At 30.8% G+C, this 18,908-nt stretch overlaps 1 protein-coding gene across 1 annotated transcript in view; it reads right to left on the bottom strand.

The window, feature by feature from the left end:
- The window catches only part of LOC129984069 (40S ribosomal protein S13), a 327,741-nt gene that overhangs the window by 15,895 nt on the left and 292,938 nt on the right, over positions 1 to 18,908 (bottom strand). The window lies entirely within an intron of this gene.

Genomic DNA, 18,908 nt, shown 5'->3' with positions numbered 1-18,908 from the left:
TCCTTTTTTTTTAAATAAATAAATTGTGATATTGATATTTTTTATTTTGTCATATTATGGTAATCTTTTTATTTAAAAATGATCACTTTATAAATTTATAAAAAAATTACAGTTATTGATTTGAGGAAAATAAATTGTTTTGTATTTAATGTTAATTTTTTTGTATTATTTTGCGAAATAAATTTTTGTAACCCTTTCATTTTGAGCCAAAATAAGAGTTACTGACGGAGGTCAACTTTCTACCCTTCGAACTCATGAGAACGTTTTACTAACAAGAATGCACTATTTTCTGTACGGCTCAAATTTTACACTCGAGACAGGGAATGCACACAGGATAATCCCTTCTCGACACTTGTGGGTAAAAATCTCCCACTTCTTGTATGTGTGTGTGTGTGTGTGTGTGTGTGTGTGTGTGTGTGTGTGTGTGTGTGTGTGTGTGTGTGTGTGTGTGTGTGTGTGTGTGTGTGTGTGTGGGTGTGGGTGGGTGCGTGTGTGGGTGGGTGCGTGTGTGGGTGTGGGTGTGTGTTTTACTGCAGAAGTTCCTGAGCTTTCTTTCCCTAAAGAAAATTGTTTTTGAATATGTAGCTGCTTCTGAATTCTGCGAGATCATCCACATTTTGCAGCTGCATTAAGTTCAGTTTGATCCGCCACTTCCGAGACATTATGTAACTTTTTGTGTTGTATTGATAGAAGCAAGAAAAGAAAAAATTCTACAAAATGCAAAAGCTAGTAAAAATCACAGTGAAGAAGGTTGATATGGGGATCACCATATTAATGAAGATAAAAACATATAACTTGAAACGAAAACGGATTTGGCGATTTTAAGAGCAGGATTTGCTCGTAGCGAAGATTTGTCGACTCCTAAAACAAATCCAAGGTTTTCTATAACAAAAAGAAGAGTGCGAAATGTGCCCGAAAGCTACTCGAAATACAACAGAACTGATGATAAAAATTGAAAAGACTAGTTACAGTTACACAGTAATAACGAAAAAAAGAAGAAGAGAATTCGGAGAGAGATCCGAAACTTGAATGATTCTACCAAGTGGGATATTACACAACCCAGTTCTACTTATTTACATCACTCTTACCTTCCTCCTCTGCAACAGCCGATGAGTAAAATACAAAAGTCAGGCTGAATCTGAGCAAACTGAAGGTCAGGATACTAAAACTATATTTGTTTCAAAAGTAATAGACACATGGTACCATCTAATGGCGTTCAAAAATTGTTCCTGTTCAAAATGTGCATATGCATCACCGTCTCATGAATTGGATTTCCAGAAATGCACGGGTGGTACGCCCGGCTGTGAGAGACGTTCATAGATGATGCATACACGCCTGTCTAGCAGGAGATATACTTTGCTTCCTGTACAAAAAATTAAAAAATTGCAATTCATTGTTCTGCATTTTAGATAAGATCCAGCAAAGTGACGGAAATAGGCCGATAGAATCTCTAACTCTTTTATCCCATGTGTGGACGATGGATGTTAACAATCGATTAGGCTCCTTCCTGATTTGTCTCTTTTTTATCTTGCAGATAATTAATCAAAAAGTTTAAGATTCAGAATTTGGCACCATTCGCAGGAGAATTCTTTAAAAAGAAAAAAGGGAAACACTTTCCGTGCTCGCTGCCTTTGTATACAGTATGATCTAATGCTTAAACAGTCTCCCAGAATGAAATACTTCATCTATAAATCATACTGTTAAAAAGAAACCTCTTATCCCCACTCCGTCCGAAACAAATCCGAAGGCCCCGGCAATCGTAGACCGAATCTTCTCCCCTTCGCTGTCACTTCGGCGTTCTTAATAAAGCAGATAAGGAGAAAAAATATGCATCTAAAATGTTCTAAGTAGCGGGCTTTATTGGGCCATCTGTCTTCAAAGAACTGAGGATACCCTCTTAAAATACCCCTTCGTCTTCCCTTTAAGAGAGGGTTGGTTCGCTTGGAGGGGAGGGAGAGAGGATCTAATTATCTCGTTCTTCATCCTCCCCCACCTTTTCCGATCGTATGTCTTGGCTGTATTCTTTCTTGGACCATAATGCTCCGGGCATTCTTGGTAAGATGGAGTATACTTGGATTTGTTTTCCTTATTGTTCGGGAAGGGCAGGGTTGTTATGATTGTTTATGTTTCAAGTGGGAGTGAATAAAAATATAAATGGTTGGGTAGGTTTACTGAAGGAGTAGTGTAATAAATAACAATGAAAATGTTCTGAAATAATTAATAACTGAAAAATCCTAGAGGTTATTGATATCTCCAATCATTCCTTCGACATTTTTTGAAAACGTGGTTCTCTTATTGATTTTATAATTTAAAGCGAAATATAATTAGGTTAAAATCAGAAGATAAAACAGATGTTGTTAGTGGATAGACAATGTATAACTACAACATCTCCAATGTTCTATTCAATGTGTAGTTTTAGTTTTAATTTTATTTTGAATGTACCATTTAAATCTGTCAACAGCCGAATACACTTGCAGGACGTCACTGCTCCTGCACAGAGGAAGAAAATTTACTCTCTTCCCTTCGTAGAGGGCTTCCAACCACACTATTTGAAAGAGAGAATGTACTGCAAAAAAAACTAGTTTTTAAAATTTTAGAAATAAAGTTTTAAATGCATTTACACTGCAAACATTTTTTAAACTTAAAATTTTAAAAGAAATAAAAAAAACGAGAGGTAATTAATGATTAATTAAAATAGCTGAAATGAATTGACCTATAAAATTTTCTACTTAAAGCTGTCTGCGAAAGTAACTTTCTGGCATGACTATGCGTTTTAACTTTATACTTAAAAAAATTTTAATTACTCGACTGCAGTAGCTTAAATGTTTAGCAATAAGAATAAAAAGCTTCAGATTTTAACTAAAATGCATTAAAAATCAGTTACTTCTAAATTACATCCCCTTAAAAAACTAATAATAGCAAGATAAAAAATAATTTTCGATAATCAATTACCAAAACATGAAATTACTGTGCATCAGTGACGTGACTTTCCCCTACAAACGATATTGAGGCTGGATATGCTAATATACGCCACTGATAATAGGCTAGAAAATTACTTTTCTTTATTTGTAAACAACACTGAATTTGTAAATAACATTAATTAAGGATTGCAAAAGGAAGAAAACATTGTTAACTTTAGACTCAAACTTTTAGTATTGAATTATTTGTCTCTAATGATTCAAGTACAATAATCATGAAAATAAGAGCTCCCGCTTGTGAAAGAAAATAATTCTATTTTTTATTCTTTCGTTATAAATGTAAATTATACTTGTTTGTTAATTGTAATTATAGTTTTTCACTACAGGATAATATTGAACCTAAAAAGAGGTTTTCTTCATATCATAGAAGTTTCTGGTAGGAAGTAACAGCAGTAGGTTATTTTACTTTTGTCATTTTAAACACTAATTAATTATGAAAATAAGATTTATTTTACTGTGACTATTAGAAACTTTACTAATTGATATGACCAAGGTATCTAAAGTGAAGTTAGAAATTCGCAAATCTAAGAATCACTCTAGATACTATAAAAGCTCGTCTTAATGCCATTTCAAATGTTAGTAACGCTTAAAGAACCATAATCCTTACGAAAAAAATTTAATTTAAAAGAAAGCTACCACACTTAAAAAACTTTAAAAAACCATGATTTTCTGTAATGAGAAAGAAATAGTCATTGCATCTTCATAAGTGCTGGAATGATGAATCTTATGGTGGGCATTGAAATTCCAAAGGGTTAAATATCAATTATGCAAAAATTCATAATTAAAATTTAACATTAATGCATTAAAGCGATGTTATAAGACTCATCTCTTGAATGTTAAAATAACTCATGAACTATTTTTTAGACAAAATCTAACTGCACGAAATTAAACAATCGGGAAGTAAATCCGAATTAAAAATTTGAAAAATTGTTTCTTTCGCAAAACTTAACGGAAAAATTCTAAAGCCCCATTTCTCCAAATTTCATTATTCCTTTGTAAGTAAATTAAAGTAGCATCAACGCTTAAATACAGTCGATCAAAAAAGTATCCGAGCGTTTCTTGTTAGTCAGAAGGAAAACATTGCATGTTAAAAGTAACTGATATCCTAGAAAAACAGCCTTTTTCAAATAACGGCACTTAATTTAGAATGAAAATTTAAGTTCTCCAGACTAATTAGCATGCATGCGAATTAAATGATATCTTTTTAAGGAAACGGGTGTTGAAATGAAAGCATCATAATGTTCACTGTAAATTGCAACATTTTGATAATAGACCGATTGCGAAGATTTTTATTCTTATATTTAAAGAGTTACTGAACCCAAAAATTAACTGCCATTCTTTTATATTTAGATTTTATACTTTTGAATTTATTTATTTTTAAATTTGCGACTTAAAATAATGAAATCAAAACATAAAAAAATGTTAAAGCAACCTAAGAAAACAATAATTGAAACACCGATGTGTAAAATTGTAATTTATTTTATTCAGTATCTCGGAAGTCGTTTACTGAAATAATCTTCAAATAAAACAGATTTTGTATCGTCTAAAGCTGGTTTAATTTTGAAATCATTGTCTGCGACATTTCTGTTAGAACTTTATAAAATTTTATCGATAGGTATATGAAAAAGAGATTAATTTCTATTTTCTGTAGCGATGATAGGCATCTAAAAGTGATTCACTTTTATTTTCTGTAGCGATGATAGGCATAGAAAAGTGATTCACTTCTATTTTCTGCAGTGATTTTCTGCAGTATCTGAAAGTGATTCACTTCTATTTTCTGTAGCGATGATAGGCATCTAAAATAGTAATAATTATTAATACAGTTGTTAATAAATCCATGAAAATAGACTGAAACTTTGAGACGAAAGAAGTATTATTTAATATGTTGCACGAGCAAAGAAAATACACACGTTACATCGAAAATGAAAAAAACATGAGTGAACAAAAAGATGACTGGACGTTTTTACATTACAGAGCTCTACATAAAAGTACATCATCTGATGAATGGAATAAAGAATTTATCAATTTCTTTTTGAAACATGTCCATTACTACTAACTGTTTTCTAAAAATAACTTATTTTTAGTTCCAAGTTACTTCGATGATATTCAAACAATAATAGTTTTGTCAAGATTTCTACCTTCGTGTTCTTGCTTTGACCATATTCTAGCTCGATCATCTTTAAAGTGTTTCAGGCGATTTAGTTTCACGTCTATATACATTCTAAAATTCTAATATGTAACTAATCTGGTTTTCGTTAAGCCCATAATTCGAAAGGTATCTATCATTTTATTTGGATTTGTTGGGACAGAAATTTACAAGTTGCCATAATGTTTTTTTTTTTTTTCAGAATTTGTACAGAATTTATGAGGTAAACTGGCTTCTAAGATCAAATCATTCCGTCAATGATCTGTTTTTACATTCCCCAACTCCATTTTGAGATGGGCAGTAGAGTACAGTAACCAAATGTAGTAACCACATTTCATTGTTCTATTGTAAAGTGTGTTTAATTTGAATGTCCTACAGACATCATCCAAATTATATCAGATTCGATCCGTTGGACTGAATCTAGTCACTATATTTTTATAAATCTAATATTTATTTATTTCCTCAGTTAAAAGTGAATCTATAATAAAATAAACATATTTAATTAAAACAAAATTTAAAACTTATGGAATACTTTTTGATCTAATAATGTGTAATGGAATGTCTGATTAACTTAAACTCATGACTTGCAGTAATAGGTTTTAATATAGCCAATTCTATAATGTAGCTAGTTCTGCTTTTTTCTTTCTTTTCAATTAATAATATTATGTGTCGATGACACATTGCAATACGTTTTTCTTTACTTCTCTGCCAGAAAAAAAAACTTTATTCTTTTCTTTAACAGATAGATCTTCTACCGGTATCTGAATGTTTAATTTTAACGAGTATCAAAATAAACGAAATAAGTTATAAAAAATAATAAATAGCCAAAATATTTTTTTAGAATTGTATTTGGATCTTTTTAAATTTAATAAACTATTTTAAAAATATACTTTTATTCGATTATTAAAAAGCAATTTTTATTTTAAATATTTTCCACATTTCAGTCTTTAATCTAAAATCATGAAATTAATATTTTTGTTAAATTCTCAATTAATTGGTTCTACACATATGAAATCAAAATTTAATTAGTCTGTTGATGTTTATTGTTATTTTTAGTGATGTTTACAATTAAAAAATATTGGAATTTTATAATGTTATCTAAAACATCCAAGTAAGCAAAATTTGAAATTTCTAATGTATCAGGAGATGAATGATTAATTAGAAATATCCTTTTTCACAAGCAAAAATTAAATAAAAGTCTGTGAAATACGATTTACAATCCTATAAATAAATCTGATTGAATATTAATCTTACACACGCTATCAGGTACATTGCTAAAATTGCTGCAATAAAAAAACATTTCATAAAAATGCTTAAAGTAATTTATTTTATACTTTATCATGTATTAAAAAATGTTTAGATGCTTTCAAAATTGATAGAAAATTTCTTTTGTTTAGAAAACGAGAGAGGAAAAAAAAATAATAAGAATAGAGTAGAGATGATTTCGAAAACTATTCTTCGACCGGATACAAGACTTCATCTCAAAGAAAATAAGTATATCGTTTCAAAATATCATGCTCAAGAAAACCTTAAGAACTTATTTCTCTCAGAAAAAATCTTGTCGCGACATTTTTTAACTCTTTTATTATCTGATGAAATCCTCAAGTTGCTGGAAATGTTTTATCAATAGTCGAAGCAATTTGACAAAGTGGGTTGCTTCAAAGTTAAGGGAAAAAAATGACTTCTTATCAAAAATTGATAGGAAAACTTCTGTATCCGGCGATGCCAACAACGTAGAAATAACTCTAAAGTAACTTGATCGATTCTGACATCGTTAGCGCGTTAGATCGTAAGCAAGCGAGGTGCTGAAAGATGACCTGATTGCTCTGATGAAAAAGAAATAAATTTCCGGAGGATCCTTTTTGCTTCAGAAAATCAATATTGTAGAATAAATTTAAATAGAATTCGAAAAAAAAAATTAAAAATACAGATGAGATTTGAATCTTTAGTCAAAAACATCGTCGCATGGTTACGCTTTAGGTTTGATTCTTCTAACACATTGATGATAGTCGCAGAACCGATAAAATAAAAATACACACTTGTCTAAGAGTGTGCAAAATGTGTAAAAATGCAATATGAATGCTTTTATTTTTCGTAGATTTCTTTGTCAAAGGCTTTCTCCCGTATGTTTCAAACAGGAAATGCTCCAAAGATAAAAAATAATTATTCTTGATATATTTTTGGTGCTAATTTGTAGTTGAGAATACATACTATAAAGCATCGTTTTACTTGAATATCAATTTATTGGAAAATTTCATTAGTATCAGATACATATCTTAACAATAAATTTATATCTAAATCTATTCTTTTTTAAGATAGGTGACAAAAAATTGATTCTTTCATATATGATTTTAAAAAAAGTTTGAACAGTTTTCGTTATAAAACCGCTTGAATTATATTTCTAAGTTTGATTTTTGTTACACTGATTTTTATATTTGCCTTGACATAGGTTTCAATGCTATTTTAAAACTTTAAATATTATTTTCTCAAATTCTTACATGTGACAGAAATTTCTTTGAAAAAACCCCTCATAAATATAATGCATACATTCTGATCAAATTTGGAATGATAACTACTCAATATGTTCTGCCGTTCCTAAACTAGAGAGCAAGTAAGTTTTTCATTTATTTATCCGTTCAAGCCCCAGTATTTAAAGAGTAGATAAAAATACAGTTTATTTTTCAATTAAGAACTAAGTCATGTATTTCTTAAGTTATGCAACATTTTAACCAATCGTAACTCTGTAATAAAATTGTACTATAATGCACTGTACTGTCTGTAAAACTGTGTACTAAATTTAAAAAAAATTTATATCCACTTTTTAGCACAAAAATATACTTTTCCAATTTTTAAACAATTTTTGCTATTCAACTGTTAGATATTGTTTCCATAGATGTTTTTTCATTCTTTTTTATCCAAACATTTAAAAATATAATGATTTTAGAGAATTTTTTTAAATTCATCCCGAACATACTTTACCTTATTAGCATCATTCGAATACGCAACGAGTGATAGGGAAGATATGCAGCATCACCAGAATCATAACTCACTACTAGATTACTAACTGTACTAACTTTGGAACCAATAAAACAGAAGAAAATGTCTCAAACTGCATATTTGAGCCAAGCACAAAATCCATCATCATTTGAATACGTAGAAATCGAAGAGAGAGAAACTGGCTTAAATTTTCTCGCAGCAATTTCGGTAGTCAAAGAAATTGTCAATATGCGTAATAAATTGCGCAAATTATGTTTTTCTGAACTGAGACGCATTTATTCATCCTTTAGCCCTGCTTCTGACAATGGAACATGCATTTTATTCTAAACATGTCTATGATATCCATCATAAAATAAATAACTTTCGATCCCCTTTTAATGTGCTACATCCACATATGAAATGAACCGATTTTTGTCTGAAATCCTTTGAGACTCTATGGACTTACAAAGTCTACCTTTCAGTAAATAAAGATTTCCATCTTTCAATGGCATCCGAAAATCAACACGAATCACATTTCAGTTTGCTACCAATTCCACATAACTTCCTTCGAAGTCTACATCCTGAGAAAAAATATACATCATAAAAAATCTATTTCTTTTTAATATTTTTTCAGCACAAAATATAAAAAAAAAAACTGTTTCGTGCATTCATCTCACGCTTGCTGGAGAGGACCATCCTAGGCATAGATATGACCCCAGAGTACGAAGAACCAGATCGATATGCAGCCAATATACTTCGGAATCTGAAGAAAAGGCTCTTATTTTTTCCTTGGGAGGTTGGACTTCTGGAATCACAGGAACAAGATGTGGGGCCCGTGGAACACTCGTTTTCTAGAAAGCAGCATAAAATATAGAGATGTTGACATAATCCCTACTTTATAGGGAGGCAGACTTCTGTTTTATTACCTGGCGCCGAGTCTTGAAAGGGTGCGTTAATCACGTCAGGATCGACGTGAGCGTGAGTAAGCATTTTATTTATTTGTTAGAGCGTGTCTTCCTCAGATTGTGAAGGAGCATTTTCTTTACTGCTAAGAAGATATAATAGGTCAGTTACACAAGGTTGTGCATAGTTCGGTTGAATTTCAATAGTGAGATAGGCACTATCCAATAATAATCAACGTGTTTGGAAAAAGGGCATGTTTTTTTTTTTCAAAAATAAAAGTGTGGCAGTCGATAACAAAAATTGATTTCGAATATGAATGAATCTCCTCATTCTATAGCTTGGTGAATACGAACAAAATGAAAAAATAATGTCTGCTTTTGAACCTGGTAATTAAAAAAATGAAACTTTAGAAAGTCTATCATTCTATTCGTGTGAATATGGAACAGTAGTGCCTGATAGCAGTAATGCTTCTGTTTCAGAATTGGAAAGTCTGATGTAGTACAAAATCTAATTTCTCTAAAATCTCACTGTGCGTTGTGGGAGTTGGGGAATCGGTGCGAGTTAAATCTGATATCGAAGTAATACTTCCTCTTGCTGTTGTGATGTGAAAATTTGAAATAGGAGTATCACTTCCATGTTGCTTCAAAAAAGGGATTTTAATATTACTCAAATAGTCTATCACAAAAAAAAAATAAAGGAAAGAAAAAAAGCTGTTAATAGACTTGCCATGTTAATAACGCCATGATCCAGAAGGATCAATTTTATCTTATAGTTGTGTCATTTGATTAATAGACGTTCATATCAAATTTTGGATTGAATATTGCAACGTTTTGACCATCTGTCTATCCATGTGCGTGTTAACATAGCATCTGAAAATCACAATTACTTAGATGAATAAAATTAAATGTTTAATCCTGCCACCGCAAATGTAGATCCTTATTAAATTTTGGACCTGACTGGTTAACGGAAAATGTTCAATATGTATGCAAACTGTTACTTACTATAGATAAAAGTATAAAACTAGCTTTATTGAGAATTTTTTGTAAGAACGTCGAGAGGAGAATACTCCAGCAGTCTCTGATTTTACTAGTGGTTTTGTATTTTGTAAAGATAACGTCTTTTGTTTCGTATTCTGAAAACTTCCGAAGTGTAGCTTTTGGTTTCAATTTTTAGAATAGAAACGAACAAGTAAGAAACATTTAAATTATATACTATATTATATTTTTAATGAAATATAATTATATAATTATTATGCGTTTCTGCTATCATACATTTCTAATTACAATATATTGCTGCAATTATCTCCAAATTCGTCGAAGTGAGCTCCAAAATGTGAGTTGATATAAGGTGAACGGTGCATTAAAGAAATTAAATTTCTATAATTCTCGTTTTTTTTTCTTTAAGTATATATAAATTTCCATCAGACTACATTACAACACCACGAATCCATTACGAGCCCTTCTCCGCTCTCGAAGCTATTCTCTTCTAATCAACCTGTAGACAGATTTTACTTTCTCGTCTTATTTTATCAATCTATACATAATTGCTATTTATTGCTAATGATGAAAGCTGAAAATCGGCGATGCCGAAGGTAGAGGAAAGATGTCTTTATTCTCATTGTCTTATGGCTCGAAGAAAAACGACTTCTTGGTTCACCCGATATTGATATCGAGAAAGAAGGTTCACTGGTGTAAGATCGACTCCATCCGCTATGGTGCTCTTTAATCATTCGACGTTCATCCTTGGGATAATGTGCAAGTTTTGAGAAAAGGATGGCTGTTCGGGTGTCGTCCTGATATCCAGAATTTCAGATTTCATAAACATGTGTATTTTAATAATAGCATTTTGTATTAACATTTCCAGAATTGGAATATAAATTAATCGTTTGCTATTATTATTTAAGCTTTTGATTCCATACCTAAGGTTCCACCTGATTTTGAATTTGAGATTAAAAATTAGAATAACAAAAAAGTAATTGCTTCTATTTTCAAAGTTAAGAATGATCTGAATGATTCGACATATTACAAGCCTATAGCATTGATAAACTTCCTGAGTTAATAAATGGGGAAATGGTAATAGTTCCCTTAGAATACAAACTTGAGATAAAGATACTGGATAAGCTGCCTGATCTAAGTAAAGGGAGAAAAGGTAACAACTCATTTAGACTATAATTGAGATAAAGGGTCTCTTGTCAAGTTTTAAAGTAATTTTTTGTAGGGTAGTAAGCAGCACAATGTATTGCATTAGAAAGAGCAGTGAGAAAGGCGCTTGAAGCAAAGAAAAACCAGGTTCTTCCTCACGGGGTGGAGAAATCCTAAGAGTGATCATGGCGTTATGATGCCTTAAAAGTTTCATGGGAAACTGCCAAGTTTGCTTCTATTTTTGAAGTGCTATTTTTGAAGTTAGAGCAAACTTTAATTTATGTGAAAGCGAAGATATTTTTCATGAATAATTTCAGCATTATCTTTTAGCAAAATAAACGGCGTCATTCATTAAAATCTCTCATAAAACATGATTCCCTTCGCTGAATGAATTTTAATGACATGACCGAGTCTGCGTGAGCACAAATATGTCATTTATTAAATGATAAATATAAGAGTCTCTCAAACTAATTACTAAATGAGCATGGTAAGAATAGAATAATAAAGATAGGAGTGGTTTTGGTTCCTCGTTACAAGACAAATCATGTTCATTTTGATAAACGATGGAGGTCTAATCCCAGACTCTGAAATTTCATTAAATGACAATATCAAATAGGAAATAAGAAAAACTAAATTTCTAGGCGGTTTTAGACCAAAACTTACCTTTAAAAGACATATTTTGAGTCACAAAAATGTAATAAAGTAACTGTATTAAAGTAAATATAAAATAAAAATAAAATAAAGTAAATGTAAAGTAAAAATGTAATAAAGTAAATTTAAAGTAAAAATGCAATAAATTCCTTCTGACAGATCATGGATGATTATGCGTGTTTAATTGTTCATCTCTTTTATTCGTTATTTTTATCTAAACTTGATTTTTGCAATATCGCATATGTATCAACAGGTAAGTTAGTTTTACAGTTCAGTTCCAGAAGAAGAATTGTCACCAAGGTCTGCGTTTGGCTTCGGAAGTCTTTCGAATATCCTCGCTCAGAGGCTGTATGCAATGGCGCGTGAACAGTGTTTACAATTTAAAACATGAATATATAAATTAATATATTAGAATTAAGAGCAATAAACAAATATCCTTCGGTGGAATATTGATACTTATTTTGGCCTATTATGCACGATTAACCAACATTAGCTTTATCATTTGGCCACAGAAGGACATCGCTTTGAAGCTACCAAAATATCGAAAATCCTAGTATAAAGAGAATGGAGTGAACCGCTCTCTCCCTGTCTAGAACTATAAATATCTGCAATAAAAGATCATAATAAACTTTCCAAATGTAACATGCCTCCTTTTCTTTCCTTACAACTTTTTCACTATTATAGACAATGCTTTTTAAAGATTTTGAAGATACTCTTACAGATGATTCAAAGATCAATATTATAGTGTTTCTGCCGCTGTTTTACAATGTTTGAAATTATATGTATGTTAATTATATGAAATGTATTATAACAATGTTTGAAAGCTGCAGAAAAAAAAAGCAGTCTTTGTATTTCTAAAATGTATGCTACTTTTATGATTTTAAATATTCTTTTCTTACACAGCTGAAAATGGATAATTATTCAAAATATGTAGAGTTTTATGCATATTATCGCAAAAACACAGCCATTCACAAGTGCTTAAAGATTTCTTTTATTTTGTAAGGTTTTGTTATTCTGAAGTACTGGATTCCTGGCTATGTTGGAATAATTCATAATAATTAAACTTGTACTTAATTATTAATAATTAAGCCTAATTCGTGGCTATGCTTAATTCGCCAATCAAATTGTATGAGTATTCGTCTCATATCAAGACATTTCTGATATCGAAAGATTAAATTTTTTATGTTTTGTCGAAACTTGTAAAATATTGAACGAAACTTTATAGTATATTACTATACCCATTCCGTTGATTTGTAATGGAATTTGTCAAGTATGTGATCTCGAATCGAAAGCATTCAATAGAGTTTATTCACATATGAATGAGTTTCTGGAGATTCCTCTATATACTGATTTAATTTCATACGTTGCTAACAAGGTAATTGTCCACGTAATTTGAATACTTTATAAATCTGCTAAGAATCTGTAAATTAATTGTACTTGAAGCATATATCGTTTGACCAACTTAACTTTTATACCATAAATAATTATATACTCACTCACTCCTTTAATTTTATTATATTTTCTATTATCGTTAATCATCGAATTTTCAAAGTGAAAAAGGTAATAAAAGAAATAAAGAAACAAAACACAGGTTTTAATGTATCCAACTGGTTTAAAATCACTGTTTCCGATGAAATTACTGAAATCTTTTATAATTTAGTTTTGTAGTTAATAAGCTGTTTTGTAGTTGTTAAACTCTTTTGTATTCTTTCTAAAACTGTCCTATATTTTATTCTATCTGAATTGTAAATAACGCTACAGTTGAAACAATGAAAAAAAAGCGTCGACAGTAAAAATTATTTCTGAAAAGAATTATAGAAATATGGTTATGAAATTTGCTCTCTGTAATATGTTTGACGTCCTCCTAGAAAATCTAAGAGTGATATTAAATAAAAATAGCAAATAATGTTTATAAGTGTAAATAAAAAGTTTTCAATATCTTTGATCTGTTATATCTCAATCAGTTGTTTCGGAATACAAAAAAAATCTTTAGAGCATAACGCAAATTAAAATGTACTCCTACAAGTATTTATGTATATTTAGAATATAATTTTATCTATGGCTAAATTGTAACTAAATATAAATTAATTTTTCTTTGTCAAATTTTTATACTTTACAAAAATAATATTTTGAAAGCTTAATTTGCAATATTTTTGTAGTTTCGAAACATATTCAGTTATATATAAGTTATTGTTCAAAAAAGAGTCTCCTAACACAGTCGGATGTTGAAAAAATAATGAAAGAAGACGTTGCAGTTATAGATACAAACAAATGAATTACCCATGTTCAAACAATATAGTTAAATTATTCATACTGATGATAATTCAATACAAAATTGCTCAAAATTCATAAACATTCTCTCAATCCAAATTCATAACGCATCATTAATTAAATCTTAGAAGGAGTAACGAAGTTAAATATTTAAAAAATGGGGTGACCATAACTATTTTTGTTTTCTCTTTCGGGGTTTAGAATTGAGGGAGGACGTCGAACGTATCTCTTCTTGAGAGATGAAAGAAGCGGGCTGGCCGCCTTCCATCCCGAATGCATTTATGAACTCGGAATACTAACGGCGCCGTTAAGTCTGCTGATCCAGACATCTTAATAACCACTCAGGCTCCGCCTCCCAAAACTTATTAATTTTCATAAATCATGCTGAGAGAGGAGTTCAGATATCAAAGAGATTTCTCCTCACTTTCGACCACCCCTGTAGAAGGAAAGAACATCCATTTTATACACAAAGCATCTAACTGTATGTTTAATAAAAATAAAACTATTTAGTACTTTCTTTAGAAATGATTCATCTGAAGGCTTTCAATATTTTCAACAACTCAATAAAATTCATCGCATTGATTATACTTTAAATGTGCTCTTCAGTTTATTTATTTATTTGCAAAATATATACGTGTCAGCTGGAATGAAGATCGATCTAAGTCGAAAAGACTCAGTTATCGCTACGATTTTCAATATTTTTTATTTAATTGTGGTAAATGCATAGAAAATCATGACCGATTGATTTTTTATGCTGCGGATTTTTTTTACGGAATTGTAAAAAAAATAAGACAAGCAAGTTTTAGAACTAAATATTCATTTAACCGGAAAAAAATCTCTTTTTCAGTACGGACGGAGGTCCGAAGTTTTAGGATACAAGAGGTTTCAATGCATTTAACAATCTGAGAAGCTTTAATCGCTTTTAAATAGTTAAATCAAATTGCATAGAAATCTGCAAGACACGTCTTATAGCCTGTCAGAGACTTCGATGAAAAATTTTACTATATATAGGAAACAACATATTTAGTTTTTAATTTAATATTAGCTTAAAGAAATGGACTTTATTCTTGGAGCTGTGTTTTCGAAATTCCATATGCTTAAAATATTTTACAAGAAGTAAGCTGAAATGCAAAAACATTTTTTTCTTTGAATACACTTTTATCTCTCTTCGAAGAGAACAGGAACATATTTCGCGAGTGGATTGTCTTCTTATTCAACTTTTTTTTTCTTCTCTTTTATCCTAATCTTGTTTTCTCTTCTTTACAATGCACGAAAGAGGATGAAGTGAAGGAGCAGAAAAAGGAGAATTCAAACTTTATTTTACAAACTATCGGTTATTGAACTCAAACATATATATAAAAAAATATATATAGGTTTATGCATCTCTCAAATGCTAAAGCTTCCTGTTACTTTTTACTCTATAAAAAGCACCGAAAGGATTTTGATATGAAAATCATTTTCCTTTTTTTTAATGCTAGATATAAAAATAGTATATGTATGAATTTGATAAAATATATTTGTTCTTCTTTTTCCTCTAAATATCGCAGAAGAGAAAACACGTTTTATTTGATTCAAAGTTTTTAAACTCTTATTTCTTTAGTTTTTCTTAAACATTATTTCCTTATACGTAAATTAGATGGAACGCGCATGTACACATTTTATTTACATTAATCTTCTGTTCACCCTGTTATTAAATACAGATAATTTTGTTTTTTACTCGTCATTAAATATAACGAATTCCAGTGCGAATAAATTCATGACTTTCTAGTAGCAAATTTCAAAATAACCGTAGAATGGGGCTTTTTGTGGCTTTTTTTTAAAAATTCAATTATTTTTAATCATTTCCTTTATGTAAATTTAATTTTCATTAATGAATCATATATTTGCAAAGAAGTGTATTTTGTTAATATATTTTTGTGGTTAATTAAACTCAAAGAATCCAGGAGGGATTTTGTATGATTTCAAAGCTTTTTCTTTGTGAACTTTATAAACGATAAAGCTAAAACACCTTTTGATTTCGACTTTCGTTTCAAGTTTATAACACTTGCGTACCAGAATGACAGCTTGAAAACAGCGTTGATGTGAGTGAAATATAGTATATATCCACTTAACATGAAAGAGAACTTATTTCTCTAAGAGGGCTAAAATGCGCGTCTGGAAGAGATGTATTCAAAATCTTAATCAGGAACTACTAGAAATCTATAAAATTCTCAAACTATTGATTGTTTTACAGATAACTTATAAAATTATTATGGCGTAAAAATTAATTTGTCATCATCTCCATATTTAGAACGTTATATTCAATGGTATAAATTTCATTGTCAGATAGTTTTTCTTTTATCTTAATAAATTTTAAAATTAATTCTAAATATAATAATTAGCATTCTATTGTCGTCATGAAAATCAAAACCATTTCATTTATGGCCTCAAGAGATTTTTCATAAGTTAAAATGATCCGTATTTTTCAGATGTAATTTTAGTGAGAAATTTCATGTTACACTAGCATTATAAAAAGGCAGCGATTATTTTTCTTATTTTCCTCTATCGATGTTTTAGTCTTTTTTAATGTTTAATCGTTGTCTTTCTTTGCTCTATCTTAAGCCTTAGATGTGTGTGTGTTTTTTTTCTTCTTTTGATTAGATTTCATGTGATGAGTATGAGTGAATGACAGCACCAAATTGTTTAGATTTGGGTGTTGCCATAAATTCTAAAAATCCTATTTATTTCATAAAAATAGATATCAATATTATCAATATTATTTATGAAATAGATGGGACCCCCAGGGGGCAGCTCGAAATGAGGATGGAATGCTTCCGGTACGGTGGTCGCATCTCGCCACTCTGGAGGGTACACATCAAGGTGGGGGAATTTGGTCCCTCCCATTGATGACGGGACGTACTTCCTTCGGGAGTATTATTCCGCGGTAGGTGATGGCCCTTAGGACTCAACCACAGTTCACGCTAGTGTTGCTGTTGCAGCGGTCCAGTCATTCAGTATTTTTTATCCGTGTGCCTTCGGGGGGGGGGTCGGAAAGTCAGAAGTGTGACTTGTGATGATGATGTGTTGTAAGAACAAATGGACTCCGAAGACATTTAGTTTATACTCCGTAAATGGAGATTTGAATTTCCTCACGTGGTCACAGACATGGAGTCAAAACGACGCCATAGTTATTTTTCTTTTTTGTGTTTTATAAACAACATTGGAATTTATTTTAGAAACAGAATACATTCTGGAAATCATGCAGTTACCAAAAATATTAAAAATGTTAAATGTTGGAAAAAGGTTATAAAAAAACCTACAATATTTTTAATGAGTATTTACTTCTTTTAGGTATTACGGAATGACACTAATGTTAATAATTGTTAGAATTTAACAAACAAAAATGAAAAATACAATATTTTAAATTATTATTTTAAGGATATGTCTTAATTATTTTTGCATTATTCAAATTAAAAGCAGTTTCAGAGACATGGAGTCGATGACCCCATAAATAACAACCAAAAGAATAATTCGTAAAAATAACACGTGTTCATACTTAGACTTTTGCCAACATAAAGAAGAAGGTACTGAGAAGATGATTGTATTCAAGTACCATTAAAAAAAAACAAAAAAAACACGTGGTTACCAGAGCTAATGAACAACGCGGAGTCACTTTGACTCCCGTCTTCAGTTACAGTATATACAGTATATATATATTTATATATATAATCGTATTAAATGAAGTCTTAATATGCTTAATGTTAGACATTAAACAAGATTTCCCATATCGCAAAAATTAAATTTCTTTTGCCTCAGGGAAAAAAAACCTCCCATTGTGATGATGCTTCTTTATTGATATTTTTTTATTCGATGTTTTCTTGAGCATAACACATTAGGGTGATTTATGCACACAGCGCAGTCAATGATCGCCTTGAGAATTGATTACTAAGCATCTTACGGAGGTGGATCCGTTTCTGCGGAACTGAGCATGTCCGAGGACGGTTACACATGTCTGGCTTTCCCCGCTTCCAGTGGAAATTTTATATTGCTTTTATGTAAATACTGAAAAGCCGACATTTTGCGAGGGAAGCGGATTTGGCTCGCATCTTCATGGATATTGGAGGGATAGCAGTATCGGCTCAGTTGTTGCCGTTTCGGGGCATTGCTTGCTCTCCGCTGAAAAGAACCAGACGCTATTTGGGATTTCCTAAGCAGTGTTTCTTGACGTGCTTTAAATAATATGATCTTATATCTTAAATTAATTTTTACATTTCCGAGTTTTCCTTGAGATTATCAGCTGACGGAGACATTATCGATCTGTCCATTTTTTTAGTCGTTTGTTAAATACGCAAAGGGAAAATATTCTGACAAACCTAGCTTAGTACGGAAAAAAACATACATCAAAATTGTGAAGAATCGATGCGTTTTTCTAGATATCCTTGAAAAAAAAAGTCACTATTTGATTTTCATTTTTCAAGGCGCTAACTCGAAAATGGAACGAATTAAAAACATATAATATGAATTTTGCACCTAAATTGTGGTTTCCGATTCCATCAACAATTCATCGATGTTGTTGCTGTTCATCTCTTGCGACTAAATGCCACTATTTGATCAAGTAAGGCTCTGCAGCAATTACTCAAACTTTTCGGAATCGAGTTCATCAGAGCTACCCGGCCGAATCATCTTCCATGCAGTTATGCGAACGCTCTTCAAATAAGCTCTCCACACGGATTGACAGTCAACATATTGGTCAGCCCAACATGTGACATCACAATGCCTTTTCGTTATTCGTTCCGTAAAACATCTTTCGTTAAACGGCTCATTTTTTGTAACATTTTTTTTTTCTCGTTATGTGTATCACTT

This window comes from Argiope bruennichi, chromosome 9 (assembly GCF_947563725.1).
Source record: "Argiope bruennichi chromosome 9, qqArgBrue1.1, whole genome shotgun sequence".
In the NCBI taxonomy this organism is placed as follows: Eukaryota; Metazoa; Arthropoda; class Arachnida; order Araneae; family Araneidae; genus Argiope; species Argiope bruennichi.
This window is presented reverse-complemented; position numbering and strand designations above follow the sequence as displayed.